We start from the raw sequence: 16893 nt of genomic DNA on the forward strand, positions 1-16893 counted from the left end.
GTTGAACTGACAGGTGTGAGGACACTTGTCTCACTTTTATCCTCTTATTTGCCACATGTCCCAAATCCAATGGCCAAAAATTCCACAATCTTTATGTCAGATCGCCAAGGGTCTCCTCGTTGCACATGACATACTTCCCTTCCTGGAAGAGCTCACTCCTTGGCTCAGTAAAAACTCAGGGTAATCCCTTTGAAGGGTAGTCTATGTCTCCCACGTAGCGTCCTTCTCAACACGATCCTTCCACTTTATTTTGTATTCTGTGAGTAGCGTATGCCGCAATCACCTTTCACGAAATCCAAGAATCTTTTTCGGTTCGTGTGGCACAAATGTCATATCCTCGACATCTATGATTTCTTGAGGAGTAACTAGCTGGTATGCTCCACCCAGTACTTCCTTAAGTCTACTGACATGAAATACGGGATGAACTTTCACATGAGAAGGCAAGTCCAATTCATATGCAACTGAATTAATCCGGTGTTTAACCCGAAATGGTCCGCAGTATCTAGGGAATAATTTTGGAGATTGGCCCGTCCGTAAAGTCTTGGAATCTTTCGGAACTCGCAAATACACCATCGTTCTTTCAGAGAATTCTCTTGGTGAACGATGTCTATTAGAATAAAATCTGTCTCTGTTCCTTGAGCACTTCTAATAGATTTCTTCGCAATTCGTAACATTTCTTGCATGTCTTGCAAAAAAGTACGTGCTATGTCATGCTGAAGTCTTGAAAATCCCACGGTAACAGGTGATCTAGGTTGAAACCTGTACATAAGCATAAAAGGACTAAAACTTGTACTTGTATGCGTAGTACTGCTGTATGCAAATTCTAACATAGAAAGATAAACTTCCCATGAATCCTGTCTTTTGGAGACATATGCATGAAGCATTTCCTCCAAAGTTTGATTCACCCTTTCAGTCTGGCCATCAGATTGAGGATGATCTGAGGAACTTAGATTCAAAGTTGTTTCCAACTTCTCAAAAACAAGCCTCCAAAAGTCACTTGTAAACTTAGAGTCCCTATCACTGACTATGTCCTGCAGTAAACCATACATAATTGCTCGATAAACTGCCTTGCTAATTGTGTAGTTGTAACAATCTTCCATGTAGATAAAACTGTAGCCATCTTTGTTAAGTGGTCTACCACAACCCAAATAGAATTGTGGCCTTGACGTGTTCTTGGCAATCCGGTAATAAAATCCATGGAAATACTTTCCTACTTATTACCTGGGATTTGCAAAGGATGCAATAAACCCGCCTGTCTAAAGCGTTCAGCTTTATTTGCTTGACAATTTGACACTTGAGGACATAATCTTCTACATACCTTTCATCTTTGGCTAATAGAAAGTGTCTCACTAAAGCTAATGCATAGTTGTTACGAGGCGCACCTCTAACGGTTAGAGACGTACGAGGCGATCGAGGCGTACGACTACCTGATCGAGGCGTCCACATTTTTTTTTTTGGGGGCTGGTTTGAGTCTTTAGATGGGGGCTTTAAGGGCCTAAGGCTCCTCTCACACACACTCTCTCTCTCCCTCATTCTCTCCCTCCCTCCCTTAAACCTTTCTCAAGACCCAAAGTTCAAAGTTCAAAGTTCAAACACACTAGGATGATGATGTTTTTTATACCCACTTTTGGAGCTCTCTCTATACTCTACCGGTTCATTTCAGTTCACTTTGTACCCTTGAATCTTGATGATGTATCCAGATGATGATGATGGGGACTATTTTCGTCTCATAGGTCATTTTGGCCTTTTGTAGATGTTTAATACAGCTTTCTTTCTTTCACACATACTCTCTCTCCCTCTCATACACACCCCCTCTCTCCCTCCCTCAAGGCTCATACATACACACACTAGTCTCCCTCTCTCTCTCTCAACTTTCACTATATATATTATATCTATCTATCACTATATATATATATATATATATATGAAACAGACGCCTCTAACATGTCTCTAACGTCTCTAAAAAATACGAGTCTTTCGAGGTGCGTACCATACCTGCCTCGTACCAAACGCCTCTGACGCCTCTAACAACCTTGAGCTAATGTCCTGTGTACCCCAGGGTGTCGAGCAGAAGGGGCGTTGTAATAAGAATCTTGGACCTAATGTCTGGGACTTGTGGGCGGTACACAAATTTTGTCATTACGGAACAGTAAACCATTCCGAATCATCCACTGGCCTCCCGCAGCCTGAATCGTAGGCTGCTCAGTCACCGAGTCTTGGTTAATCAATGAGCACCCGCTGTGGATCCTCTGCCAATATGGACCAAAATAACTATTAGTCTTGCAAAGCCCTCTCAATGACTGAAATAAGTCAGTGGAAATTTGAGTGAATGACAAAGTATTCACCTCTCTGATCCGACTAAGCGCATCTGCTACACTATTCATGGATCCCTTGCGATAGCGTATTTCAAAATCAAAATCTTGCATTAACTCTACCTATCTAGCTTTCCGTCCTCTCAAACCATTGGCATCACACATACTTGATTGACTGATGATCAGTCGATACCACAAACTTGGAGCGATATAAATAATGCTTCCAAACCTTGAGAGCGTAAATGAGAGCATAAAGCTCCTTCTCAAGGGTTGGCCAACGAGATTGAGTGTGGTCTAGCTTTCGACTCTCGAAAGCAACAAGTCTACCATCTTGGAATAGAGCAGCCCCGATCGCATAATCACTCGCGTCGGTCTCAAGAACATAAGGCCAGGTGAGAGTACTCCCGCACTGATTTCCGAAGAAAAGCAACAAAACTGAGAAAAGAACAAAGTTGTCTCACCGTCTGCGGTATCGGCCAAGCCAAAATCCTATGTACTCCATCATAGTCAATGCTCAACTTGTCTCTTGTGATTTTGTGTCCCAAGTAAATGATTTTTGTCATAAAAAACTCACATTTACTAAATTTAGCATACAATCGATTCTATCTTAAAATAATAAAGACAATCGGAGGTGTCTAACATGAGCCTCGAGAGTTTGACTGTAAACTAAAATACCGTCCAGGAACACGACCATGAACTTTCCCAAATGTTCACAAAAAAGATTGTTCATCATTTGCTGGAAAGTGGCTAGAGCGTTGGTCAATCCAAAAGGTAATACGAGAAACTTGTAATGGCCATACCTAGTCCTAAAGGCGGTTCTTTCGAGGTGCCTTTCATGAATACGTATCTGGTGGTAGCCAATACGTAAATCTATCTTCGTAAAATACTTCGTTCCTACTAAACGATCAATCCGGTCATCTGCTCTAGGGAGAGGATAGCGGTTCTTGATTGCCACTTTGTTCAGTCTCTTGTAATCTACACACATTCGCCAGGTGTTATCCTTCTTTCTCTCACACCGCAAGGTGATTTACCTGGACGGATCTAGCCCATCCTTAAATAATCTGTGAGTTGTTTGGCCAACTCATCTTCATGAGCTTTGCTCATCCTGTAATGCAGAATGCTAAGAGGTTGAGCACCAGGAACTAGATCAATACGATGATCCATTGTCCTTTCGGGTGGTAAACCCGATGGCAGCTCCTTAGGAAATACATCTTGAAACGAGTCAAGTAACTTCTTTAATTCTTTGCTTTCAAACACACTTAATTCATTAACATCCATAGCAGATACGAGAAATGAAAAAAGTGGAATCAAGACACATTGGAAAGCAGTACACAAACAAGAATCCATTATATTTTCAAAATCAACTGTATTTACAAGAGGTCCGTGAGAGGGATGTATAGAATCTCCTTGAATGCAAAAGTGGGTGTTCCTATATTCAAAAGAAAAAGAATGACTAAACCAATCTATTTGGACCTTAAGGCTCTTAAACCACTCAATCCCTAATAGCAAGTCTACATGCTCTAGGTGCATAACATAGCACTCTAGAATATCGTCGTAGTCCTGAATCCGGATTGGTAGCTTCTCCACCTTTCGATCCCACACTTACTGACCCGCAGGTAGGCGTACCTTGTAGGAATGATCGGTAGGCGTCATGTCAAGACCCAGTTTCTACCCAAGTTTGTAATTGACAAAGTTGTGCGAGCTTCCAGGATCCAGAAGAATGTGTATTCTATGGCCGTTCACTTCTCCATAAACTCGGAGAAGATTGTGCAAGACGAAAACCTTAGAGTTGAACAGACAATCAAAACATGTACTAGGGTGAGAAAGAACATTGACTGAAGTACCTGTCAAAGACAACTAGTTGGCTGCCGTTGTCTTGGGTCTTGCGTTAGTCTTAGCACCCTTCTTCTTTGGGCACTCGTTACGCATGTGTCCTTAGAGTTGAACAGACAATCAAAACATGTACTAGGGTGAGAAAGAACATTGACTGAAGTACCTGTCAAAGACAACTAGTTGGCTGCCTTTGTCTTGGGTCCTGCGTTAGTCTTAGGACCCTTCTTCTTCGGGCACTCGTTATGCATGTATCCTTTTTCTTCGCAGATGAAGTAACGTCCCCTCTCCTTAAGCTTCAAAGCCTTGAGGAGACGGTTTTTCTTCGTTGGAGTCAAATTAAAATTCTTCAAAGGTTGGTTCGAAGACTTTCCTTCTGTCGTGCTAGTCATCGGTGTGGAGAAATTCCGTTTGTGCTTGTTTTCCTGCTCGGTTACGGTCTTGGTTTTGGAAGAGGCCATCGTATCATCATAAATATGTGCAGAGTGAATGGCCTCATCCAAAGTTTTGCACTTGTTATTCTTGACCTGTAAACGGTACGAGTCTGGTAAACCTGCTACGAAGAAACCCAAAAGAGTAGTAGAATCCATCTTCGTAGCTTTCATGTGCAAGTCTCTAAATTTTTGGAGGTGGATCTCATAAGTGAGGTTCTGCGAGATCATGGTCAAACTGGCAAACTGAGCAACTATGTCGTAGTCATCCTTGTCATGTGCACAATGTGTATCTACCGTATGCTACACGCACGCAAGACTAGCTTCGAGGTTTGGGGAAGCTTGGAGCTAGGTAGGCTGATTGGCGAGCTGAGTTAGGGATAGACTAACGGGCAGGCACCCAAGTATGGACGGGCGGGTGCCCAAGTGTGGACGCCTGATGACCGGCCAAGAGCCTATAAAAGGGTGGCCAAGGTTAGTCATTAGTCATATAGAGTCTCGCATGTTTTGTGAGAGCTCTATGGTCTGGAGCTTGGATCTAGTGCAGACGTGCACCTGCTTCACACTACCGATGACCGACTTGTTGAAAGGTCGTGGACGTAAGTCAAATCAGCCTATCACTTGGAATAACGATTTGGATATGGCCTTCAGACTTTTGAAAGATAAAGTCAAGAAAGCACCTATCTTGGCATTACCCGATCCTAGTCGGCCTTATGTTCTTTAAACTGATGCCAGTGACTATGCCATCGGGGCTGCTCTATTTCAAGATGGTAGACCTGTTGCTTTCGAAAGTAAAAAGCTAGACGACACTCAATCTCGTTGGCCAACCCTTGAGAAGGAGCTTTATGCTGTGATTCACGCTCTCAAGATTTGGAGACATTATTTATATGGCTCCAAGTTTATGGTATTGACTGATTATCAGTCAATCAAGTATGTGTGTGATGCGGATGATTTGAGAGGAAGGAAAGCTTGTTGGGCTGAGTTAATGCAAGATTTTGATTTTGAGATTCGTTATCGAAAAGAGTCCTTGAATAGTGTTGCACAATGGCTTAGTCGAATTAGAGAGGTGAATACTTTGTCGTTCACCGAGATTTCTACTAACTTATTTCAGTCATTGAGAGGGCTTTGCAGGACTGATAGTTATTTTGGTCCATTTTGGTAGAAGATCCAAGACGGGAGCTCATTGATTGACCAAGACTTGATGACTGAACAGCCTACCATTCAGGCTGCAGGAGGCTAGTGGATGATTCGGAATGGCTTACTATTCCGTAATGACAAAATTTGTGTACCACAGATCCCGGACATTAGGTCCAAGATTCTTAAGGAGTGTCACGACGCCCCTTCTGCTGGACATCCTGGGGTACACAGTACACTATCGTTAGTGAAACACACTTTTTATTGGCCAAAGATGAAAGGGTATGTAGAAGATTATGTTCTCAAGTGTCAAGTTTGTCAAGCTAATAAAGCTGAACGCTTTAGACAGCCTGGGTTGTTGCATCCTTTGCAAATCCCAGGTAATAAATGGGAAAGTATTTCCATGGATTTTATTACCGGATTGCCAAGAACACATCAAGGCCACGATTCTATTTGGGTTGTGGTAGATCGCTTGACAAAAATGGCTAGATTTTTATCGACCCGGAAGACTATTACAGCTATGCAATTAGCACGGCAGTTTATCGAGCAATTGTTTAGACTGTACGGGTTACCGCAGGACATAGTCAGTGATAGGGAGTTTACGAGTGATTTTTGGAAACTTGTTTTTGAGAAGTTGGAAACCACTTTGAATTTGAGTTCCTCAGAATATCCTCAATCTGATGGCTAGATAGAAAGAGTGAATCAAATTTTGGAGGATATGCTTCGAGTATATGTATCCAAAAGATAGAGTTCGTGGGAGGATTATCTTCCTATGTTAGAATTTGCATATAACAATACTAAGCATACGAGTACAGGTTTTAGTCCTTTCATGCTTATGTATGGTTTTCAACCTAGATCACCTGTTACAGTGGGATTCTCAGGACTTGAGCATGATGCAGCACGTAATTTTTTTGCAAGATATGCAAGAAATGTTACAAGTTGCGAAGGAATCTATTAGAAGTGCTCAAGACCGAGACAGATTTTATTCTAATAGACACGTTCACCCAGAGAGTTCTCTGAAGGAACGATGGTGTATTTGCGAGTTCCGAAAGATTCCGAGACTTTACGGACAGGTCGATCTTTGAGATTATCCCCTAGATACTGTGGACCATTTCGTATTACACGACAGATTGGTTCAGTTGCATATGAATTGGATTTGCCTTCTCATGTTAAAGTTCATCTTGTATTTCATGTCAGTAGACTTAAGGAAGTACTGGGTGGAACAGACCAGTTAGTTACTCCTCAAGAAATCATAGATGTCGAGGACATGACATTTGTTCCACACGAACCTGAAAAGATTCTTGGATTTCGTGAAAGAAGATTGCGTAAGACGCTTATCACGGAATACAAGATCAAGTGGAAGGATCGTGTTGAGGAGGACGCTACATGGGAGACATAGAGATTACCCTGGCTTTTTAGTGAGCTTAGGAGTGAGCTCTTAGAGGAAGGGGAGTATGTCATGTGCACAGTGTGTATCTACCGTGTGCTACACGCACGCAAGACTAGCTTCGAGGTTTGGGGAAGCTTGGAGCTAGGCAGGCTGATTGGCGAGCTGAGTTAGGGATAGACTAACGGGCGGGCACCCAAGTATGGACGGGCAGGCGCCCAAGTGTGGACGCAAAAGGGTGGCCAAGGTTAGTCATTAGTCATATAGAGTCTCGCATGTTTTGTGAGAAAAGCCTTGCTCGAGAGGAAACCTGCTGCTAACTGAATCTTTTTGTCATCGCCATATGGATGAAACTGGGAGTGGACCTGCCACTTATGTAGCCATGTGTCCACAATCTCCTTGGTACGCTACTTTTGCTCACCCCTGAATTGGTCCGGAGTGACGTTGGGGCCTGAAGCAGACGCCAAGGTATCCATGCCCGAGAGGGTAGACAGAGTAGTGGTCAATAAAGCGATGGAATTCTGCAAAGTCTGCATCTGCACGGCAACCTGTGCTTGATGCTCTGTGAAAGAAGCCTCGAAAGTGACTTTAAACTCCTGAAAATCAGTTTTAGTCACAAAATCTGCAAAAAGATCATCGTCGGCGGCTTCGAGAGCCGGCAGGTTTTTGTGTTCAAGAGCGGGCTCCATCTTTGATTCTTGGGTTGACATTTTGGAAGAGGAGAGGCGAGGAGCAAACTAAGTCTTCGAGAAACAAAAGCTCCCGAAAGCTCGAGAGAGATCTCGAGCACAAATGGTGCTAAAGGTTCGCAAGGGTCTCGACTGTCAAGAACAGAAAATGAGAGGCGGCAAGAGGGGTACTCGCGAACGTCTATGCGGAACCCCACGCTGTTTTTTTTGTTCTTGTGGAAGCTGAAGCTGTCACGCTGGTTGCCCAAGTGGGAGGTGTTTTAAGCCCAAGCGGGATTTAAAAAATGGCCACGCTTGCTGCGTTTTTGTTTTTTTGTTCTTAAAAAAAGATAGCCACGCTGGTTGCGTTTTTTAACAGCTTGATGCGTGTTTTCTTAGCCATGTTGGTCGTGTTTTTTAAGCTGCGTAAAAAAAATTGTAGAGTTCTAAAAAAAACGGGAGGGCTTAAAAAGCACTGCACCGGAGCTGCTCGCCACCTGCAAACAGCAGCATGTGAAAAAAAATTTCTCGGTTCTCTCTCTAACGCATAGCTGACGAGGCTTCCTCCACTTGGCTGTCCCTTACTACCCACTTCATTGACCACAACACTATCTCCTTTTCCCCATGTTGCATACAAGAAAGAACACGCTGAAATCTGAAAAAACAGCAGTAAACCTAAAAAACAGCAGTGCTTCTGAACTCATACCTCTTCTTGACCTCTTTCTTTTCCTACCTACCAACTCGCTCGCTCTCCGAGGCTTGATCTAATACCATTGTCAGACCCCCAAGGGTCTCCTCATAGAACAAACCTGCAAAACAAAACCATAAACTGTGAAGGGGTGGCAGGCCTGACTCACCACCCAACCATGATAGCCGTGGGCAAAACCCATAAGACCTGGCTGTCCCCACCAAGCCACGAGCTGAGCTAACTAGCTAGACGTACCGATCGGTCTCTACCCCATGACGTCCCATACCGCACGGAGGTACCCTCATGGGCCTTGAGATTGCTGCCGGCCTCAGCTGCATGAAGCAATATCATGTTTGCACTAGATCCAGGCTCGTGACCGCAGAGCTCTCGCATAGCCTCGCGAGACACTCTAACTGACTGACCGACCCGGGCCACCCTTTTATAGGCTCTTGATCGGTCATCGGGCATCCACACATGGGTGCCCGCCTGTCAGTCCATCCCTAGCCCAGCTTGCCAATCAGCCTGCCTAGCTCCAAGCTACCCCAAGCCTCCAAACTAGTCTTGTGTGCGTGTTGCACATGGTAGGTACACTCTGTGCACATGACTCTTCAGCTCTAAAAATATCCGAGATGATAGCTAATTTCACATCGGCTCTTCGGCTCGTTGCGGCCAGTTGATATTGTGCTAATTCTTTCTATCTTTAGTGGTGCATTTGCCCTATCAACTACTTATTTGTTGCACTAATTCTTTCTATTTGCTACTTCCCTTAGTGCTAGGCTTCATTATGGCTGAGTCTGCCTTGCATGTCCGGAGGTTTGACAAAAACTCGGTACGAAGGGCTTTGTGTGAATATATGCTCTTATGTGTGTGGAGTGCGTGTGTGAGAGCATATCTTGATACAGAGTTCTATACCCACTATTGGGCACTGACGACGTTAGTGGGGATGTCGTAGTATCTAGTCCATACTATGCATAATGGAGTTGATAGTTATATAGTCTTATGGGTTGACTAGCATGAGTATATAACATGCACGTTTCTAAAAGGTGAACTTGGGCATGTTCTTGGATTCATCTAGGTATATATATATATATATATATATATATATATACTCGATCTTTGTCGAATTCCGGAGGTAATGACGCGAACGGAAATTCCATCGAAGATTGCCAAAAATAGCAACTTTTCCTAAAATTTAGGAGATGATCTGTTTGTGTTCCACCCATAGTTGTTTCTCGTGCCGGTACGAACCCATTCGTACCATACGGTACGATACCGCACGATATCGTATAGTACGAGTCCCCCCCCCTCCCTCCTTTTTTTTTTGAAAAAAAATTCCAAATGCTTTAAAAAAATATAGAAACCCTACTTAACGAAGATCCCGAATGCTCGCAATACTTCACAACTTTCGTGTCCACTCAGTATTCCATATGGGGTTGTTGAGAGACCTAAAAAATCTGGCAAGGTAGACTGGTAGTGTGCACTTGATTGGTAGGATGAGAGAATCGTGCTACATCACTTGGAGATCCTTGGTATAGGTAGGCTAGACAGTTAGATTCTCAAGTTATGTATTACGAGGGAGAAGATTTGGACATGGCCATTTTGATCTAGAGAGGACACCTATCACCCTAGATGCACTGCTTATATTTATGCAAGGACGGTCCCTTAGTCATAAACACTACACTGGGAGACCTTTGGTATTGCATTACCCATCTAGGTTCTTTTTTGGAGACAATCGAGAGATCCAACTGGGAGAGACACACATCCATGTTCTGGTTCCTCAAGCACTGTAGACTCCTCCCCTCCCAACCTTCCCTCACATTCAAGCTTGAAGCTCCATAGGTTGTAAGTGAAAAAAAAAACCGTATTTTATTGTACGGCATCCGAAAATTTCATATCGTACCAATAATTCCCGTATGGTATCGTATTTCGTACCGTGACAACTATGGTTCCACCACATGAGAATTACATGTAAGCATCATGTAGAAACCTGTTCCATTGCTCGATCTCCCCCAAATCCTCAAGAGTTCGCCATACATACTTGACACTTGAGCTCCAAAACCCATTTATGTGTCCAAGAAACCGTCTCGAGTGCATGGACCATGCTACGAACACTTGGTCCTTTGTATTGGATAATCCCCCATTCCCAAAGCTTGTACATTCTTGATCTTTTGGGCATCCAAAGCCCTTCCACAGACATGAATTTTGGAGATGTCCAATATGGTGACATTCCTCCCAACTTCGTAAAAGGTTTCCTCAACTTTAAAGCTTTAAAACATATATCAAGATATAATCACGTCCCATCAAGTGGATGAGACTAGACAATCTCAAAAATCCAATATGACTGAAAGAATCCATGTCCCAAATAGATGGGCGAGACAAAACAGTCCCATAAGTCGAGATACCATAATCATGTCCCAAAATAAATGGGCGAGACAAAACAGTCCCATAAGTCCAGATATCATAATCATGTCTCTCTGTCCATACTCCAAGTCAAATCCAACTCCAAGGAGCAGTTACTCGTTTCCGAATCCCTAGTGTCACGTCAAACGCATGCTACTCTCCACTAGCTTCCATGCTTACATATGCAAACACCAGGCCGAGAAATAGAAGACCGATTGATCGTGCACGTGGATGTAGAATGTCCACTGGATTTGAGTGCAGACATCAAGTCCCTAGCATACCAGGTTCCAGTCTATTGACACCTGGCGTAGACATAGTCCCTTGCCAACAAGGTGTCAGTCCACATGACCCTTGGCAAGGACATAAGTCCCCTGCCAACTAGGCGTCATGTCCACTGCATTCCCTATTGGTATGATGACCACACACCTTGGAGGAGAGGTGGACTCAAGTGTGTAGCATAAAATAAGAATCACTCATAGGCATAGATATCTTGGTGCTCCATAAACATTTTTGCTACACATAGTTTATAGGCATTTCGGCCACCAATAGTTTTACAAGCATTTCGGTTGCCAATAGAAATACACGATCCATGAGATAACCATGAGTTCCATAAGTCCAATGCATCCCAAATAAAGGGAGCCAAAAACATAATCCATCCCAATATAGGGAGCCATAAACAATGTTTCCTTGAAACCATCTCAAGGCAAACAACAACATACTATTCTCCTTGTACAGTCATACAAGGGTTAGTGTTCAAAACACACAAACCATGAAGAATAAAAAATTAATAGCTTTGTAACCTCAAAGAATACTTAGCTCTTCTTCTTTGCTGAAAACATCATGAAGCTATGAGACAAATAGAACTCCATTATAGCTTGATTTGAGCTTGAGAAGCAACTTCCATAATACAAAGATAGAAGATAGACGCCTCCTCAGACTCTAAGAAACCATAATGTTCACTTTCCATTATGCCTGATACTGCTATGTATAATCCTACCAATGGCCATAGTATGCACCTTAATAAGATCGTTCTCACATAAGAATGAGAGAAAGCCTAATGCTCTGATACCAATGTACTCGCCCGGGAAGTGTGGGAGTGGGTGTGCATCGCTTTGACCCTGAGCATAATTAAACATTTCGGCATTTAATCATAGCCATTAAGCAATCCACAAAGCTGAAAATAAAAGTTGCACAATTGACACCACATACAGGCCGGGATGGTTGAACCTCCCCTCCCCCCCCTGCCACCCGCCCTTGGAGTATTTCATTATCCAAGGAGATATAACATGTACAAGCTTTGAGGACCTTACTCTCCCCATGGGAGATGCCAGATTTGAATGAGTGCACAGAGCGGAAGCAAACAAGCACTAGAGTGTGCTGAGAGAGAGTGCAAGAGAGAGAGAGAGAGATATGAAGCAACTATGCAGAATATATTGAAGTGATATAGTCCCAAGCAAGAGACACGAAGAGTGTCATAAGTGAGGGAGCAAAAGGAAGACTAGACTACGAGAAAAGAGGGAGGCCAGCCCACCTATTTATAGGTAAGAGGGGCTGGCCGACTGGACATGTGAACCTGGCCGACTGGACATGGGTAGCTGGCCGACTGGACATGAAGGTACCCGACCTGGGAAAAATGCCAGAAAAATATACAAAAATAGGGTGGCCAGCCACAACCAAGGGCCATGAAAAGGGACCAAAAAGGGGACTCCAATGATGAGAAGAATGTGGGGATGAATGCGCTAACACCCCCTCTCAGCACTAGATGCTGAATATACTCTGAGAAGCTGAAGATGAGGAGCCAAGGAAGCTTGAGAAACCGGCTTGGCGAACAAATCTGTTGCATTCTCCGCTGAAGGACAATACTCCAAACGCAAATCTCCAGCAAGAACCCATTCACGAACATAGTGATACTATATCTCAATTTGTTTTGTACGAGCATGAAACACAGGGTTCTTGGCGATGGCAATGCAACTCTGATTGTCACACCAAAAAAGAGTAGATCCGGTAGGAGGACAGCCAAGTTCCCCCAATAATCTCCGTAGCCAAATTGCCTCACATGCAGCATAACAAACTGCACGATACTCCGCCTTTGTAGAGGAAAGCGCCACAGTAGGCTGCTTTTTACTGCTCCATGAAATGCCTCCAGACCCAAGTGAAAAACCACAACCGGTGGTCGAACGCCGAGTATCTGGATCTCCAGCCCAATCTGAATCAGACCATGCAAGAATGGTCCTTACACATGTGCATGGCAAGAATGGTCCTAGGGCCATCCTTGGATGCCCCATGGCCATTCCAAAATGACCTTGAGGCCTTGGGGTCATGCACGAATGGTCCTTACACATGTTGTGCATGAAAAGAATGTCCCTAGGGCCATTCTCGGATGCCCCATGGCCGACTTTGAGTCCAACTTGGAGCGATGCTCCTTAGGCACATGTACATACGTTGAACAACCAAATAACCGAAAATGAACAACAGAGGGCTTCTCACCATGGAAAGCCTCATATGGAGTTTTATATGGAAGAGCAGCAGTAGGAGACCTGTTCTGAATGTAGACAGCACTGGAAGCCGCCTCACCCCAGAAATGTCGAGGTAATGAAGAATGCTCAAGCATAGCACGGGCCATCTCCATAATGGTCCTACTCTTCCTCTCCGCAACTCCATTCTGTGATGGAGTATATGCTGTAGTAAGCTGTCTTCGAATGCCATGAGCCTTGCAATATTGCTGAAACTCTTGGGATGTAAACTCACCCCCTCTGTCGGTCCTGAGAGCCTTGACCGAGGAACCGGTCTCTTTTTCCACCTCAACTCTCCAATCACAAAAGTGCTGAAAAGCCTCATCCTTGGACTTCAGAAAGAAGACCCAAGTATATCTGGAGAAGTCATCCACCATCACGAGCATGTACAATGCCTTACTCAAAGACGTGATACTCATAGGACCACAGAAGTCTGCATGAACAAGAGCAAGTGATGTCGAAGATCTGTGTGTCGCCTCCTTCGGAAAGGCGGCTCGGTGTTGCTTCCCTTGTAAACAAGAGGAACAAACAGAAGATGGAGCCTTGATGGTCGGTAAACCCTCAACCAACCCATCCTTTGAAGCTCGCTGTAGAAGCTGATAGATCAAATGGCCAAACTGAGCATGCCAAAGAGCTGAAGAAGAACCAGAAGAAAGCAAAGTGGTCAACTTGTATAAACCACTATCTTGGACTCCTTGAGCCAAGATGCTACCAGTCTCCTTATCACGAATGGTAATCTCATAACGAGAGAAGATTACCTCCGCAGCGTGAGCTGTAAGAGAACTCACTGACAAAAGGTTAATGCCAAATCTGGAATGTACAGAACGTTAGAGAAGTACCTCTTGTCCTTGGAGGAGTGGAAGATGGGGATGGTGCCATGTCCATGCAGTGGCACGGAAGAAGAATCACCCAAAGTGATCTCGCTTGTCTTGGCAGTGAAGTCCTCGAACCAATCTCGATGGGGTGTCATGTGAGCAGTAGCACTGCTATCCACAATCCACGATCACGATTGAGAAGTCACAAGAGCAAGTACACGACGAGTACCTGCAAATAGAAGAATACCATCATCCTTCTTGGTCTGAGACACCGCTGTAGAGGAAGAGTTCTTTGCATCTTCATCCCGCTTCTTCTTGTAACGTTGGGGCGATTTATGACCTTTCTTGCCACAATAATGACACTCAATGTCCTTGTTTTTAGAGATCTGCTTTTGTCTTTGTCTTTATCCTTGTTGTTATCCTTGGAGTTGTTGTCAGAACCCCCTTTCCCTTTCTTCTATTGATTCTTCCCTTTATCTCGTGCAGCCAAAGCTCCATCAGAACCACCAGAGGTGCGAGTCTGCTCCCCAAAGCGAGACTCAATCTGCATAATGGAGGGGAGAACTTCCTCTCAAGTAACTGGAATAGGACAAGGAGAAGAAACTAGAGATTGAAAATAAGCATCAAACCTCTCTGGAAGTGTCACCAGCCTGGACATTTCCCAGTATGAAAGGGGTCTGGTGGACTCCAGGATGTCTAAATATTTGGAAAGTACAAGCTTTGGGAATGGGGGATTATCCTAGAATACAAAGGACCACACTCCTAAAATTTAGGAGAGTTGCTATTTTTGGCCCGACTCCGATGGAAATTCTGTTTGCGTCATTACATCTGGAATTGAGCAGATACCAAGAGTTGGCAAAGTGCCTATGACAGAATGTCTACCAGTTGGGATATTTTTAGAGATAAAGTTTATGGAAGGACCCATCTCTTAGATTGGGACATGTGGCAAGAAAGTGGACCAAAGTGAGACAAGTGGCCAGACACTTGTTAGAAAGTGGATCAAAGTGAGACAAGTGGCCTCACACTTGTCACTTCAGCTATTGTGTGGCTCTCCACTTGTCATTGTAGCCTTCTCTTGCCATTTTAGCTCATGGGAGGCCCAAATCTATGAATTGGAGTCCTCTCTCTTCATTAAGAGAGGCTCTCTTGCTGCACACTAGCCTCTACCACCGTTGAAGGCTTCCCTAATGATGGCTACTCTCTTTCTCTCTCTCTTGAAGGCTGCCCATGAAGAATACCGGCTGTTGGGGACTGTTTTGGAGGTTTCCATCGTGAAGAAATACTGAAGGCAAGGGTATTTTATCATTTATTATGATTTCTAGCCATTGTACTTGTTGTACCAACCTTTGTACCTGCCACCAATCCTCAACTCAGAACACCAAAAAACTGCAAGAGCCACTTGTAGGGAAGAAAACGCAGCAAGATAGATGCTGTAGCCCTGAAAAGGAGCAGCCGACAGGTGAAAAGGGGGATCTTAGAGATCAAACGAGTGAGGGAAGACCTGAATCTGCAGTGGAGAGGCGCCGAAAGAAACCAGCCGACCAGCAGCAAAACTGAGAAGAAAACGAAGATGTTAAGGTGCTGAAAACTGAGGCAGAAAGTTAACGTTGATTGGGGCAGCAGATTAACACTGAACCGGGAGCGATGATGCCATGAATGAGTGCACATAGCGGAAGCAAACAAGATTATGACATCACCTAGTCCAGTGGTGCTGATTTGGTTGGTTTCATAGATTCTGATTGGGCAGGCTGCATTGATACTCGGAGGTCCACATCTGGATATTGCTTCATGCTTGGTACAAGATTGGTTTCTTGGAAGTCTTAGAAGTAGAGGATTGTTTTTGCTTCTTCCACTGAGGCTGAGTACAAATCCTACCCTCTCTCCTCCACTGAGGCACTTTGGATTCATTAGATTTTGGAGCATGTGTGTTGTGCCGACACTTCCCCGATTACCATCTTCTCGGATTCTCAAAGTGCTATTGCTCTAGCTCAGAATCCTGTGATACGGGGATGATCCAAGCATATTGAGGTGCATTATCATTTTGTACACGAGTGGATCGAGTTGGGACTTCTTCGGCTGGCCTACTATTCTACCAAGGACAATGTGGCTGATCTCTTCACCAAACTACTTCGGAGAGCTACTTTGGAGGTGTTAACTTCAGCGTGTTGGTATTGGACCGCCCCTCTGGCGCTTAAGAGGAGGTGGCGGAATATATATCATCTCCAGAGGGTCTACATGTACCTTTTCATGCTTGTATTGGTCATTTTTATGAGACCTTGCATTAGCATATTTAGCAGACATTATTTAGGATTTTCCAACATTTTATGAGCCTTTTTTAAAGGCTATTTAGGCATATTTATGCTCCACGATTGCTGTCGGCCTGCTACAGCTGGCCGACCAGCTCATATGGGACCTATATAAGGCATCACTCCCTTCTCATCAGTTCCCATTTCATCCTTGCATATCTGCTGGAGGTCATTGGCTGTAGAAACAGTCTCTTATGCTTGTAAGCACCTACGGGCTTCCCTCGTGCTCATTTTTAGCAATAATCAACTGTTCCCAGCCTTTTGCAGTTTGTGCTTTGGGCCTACAACCTGTGTTTTCTCTTTTTTCACTTCATACACGAAATACTTTCTTTCTTTCAGAGTTGCTCTTTTTTAAAGAATGCAAGCCTTGATTGTGCAGTGATGAAGCGAATGAGGAGGGGCTTTACCT

General features: G+C 44.1%; 1 protein-coding gene across 2 annotated transcripts in view; it reads left to right on the forward strand.

The window, feature by feature from the left end:
- Positions 1-16893, forward strand: part of LOC147605047 (uncharacterized) — an 81617-nt gene that overhangs the window by 23060 nt on the left and 41664 nt on the right. The gene's annotated exons all lie outside the window — the stretch shown is intronic.

Source organism: Cibotium barometz, chromosome 60, assembly GCF_041138505.1.
Source record: "Cibotium barometz isolate CiBa-2024 chromosome 60, ASM4113850v1, whole genome shotgun sequence".
Taxonomy (NCBI): domain Eukaryota; kingdom Viridiplantae; phylum Streptophyta; class Polypodiopsida; order Cyatheales; family Cibotiaceae; genus Cibotium; species Cibotium barometz.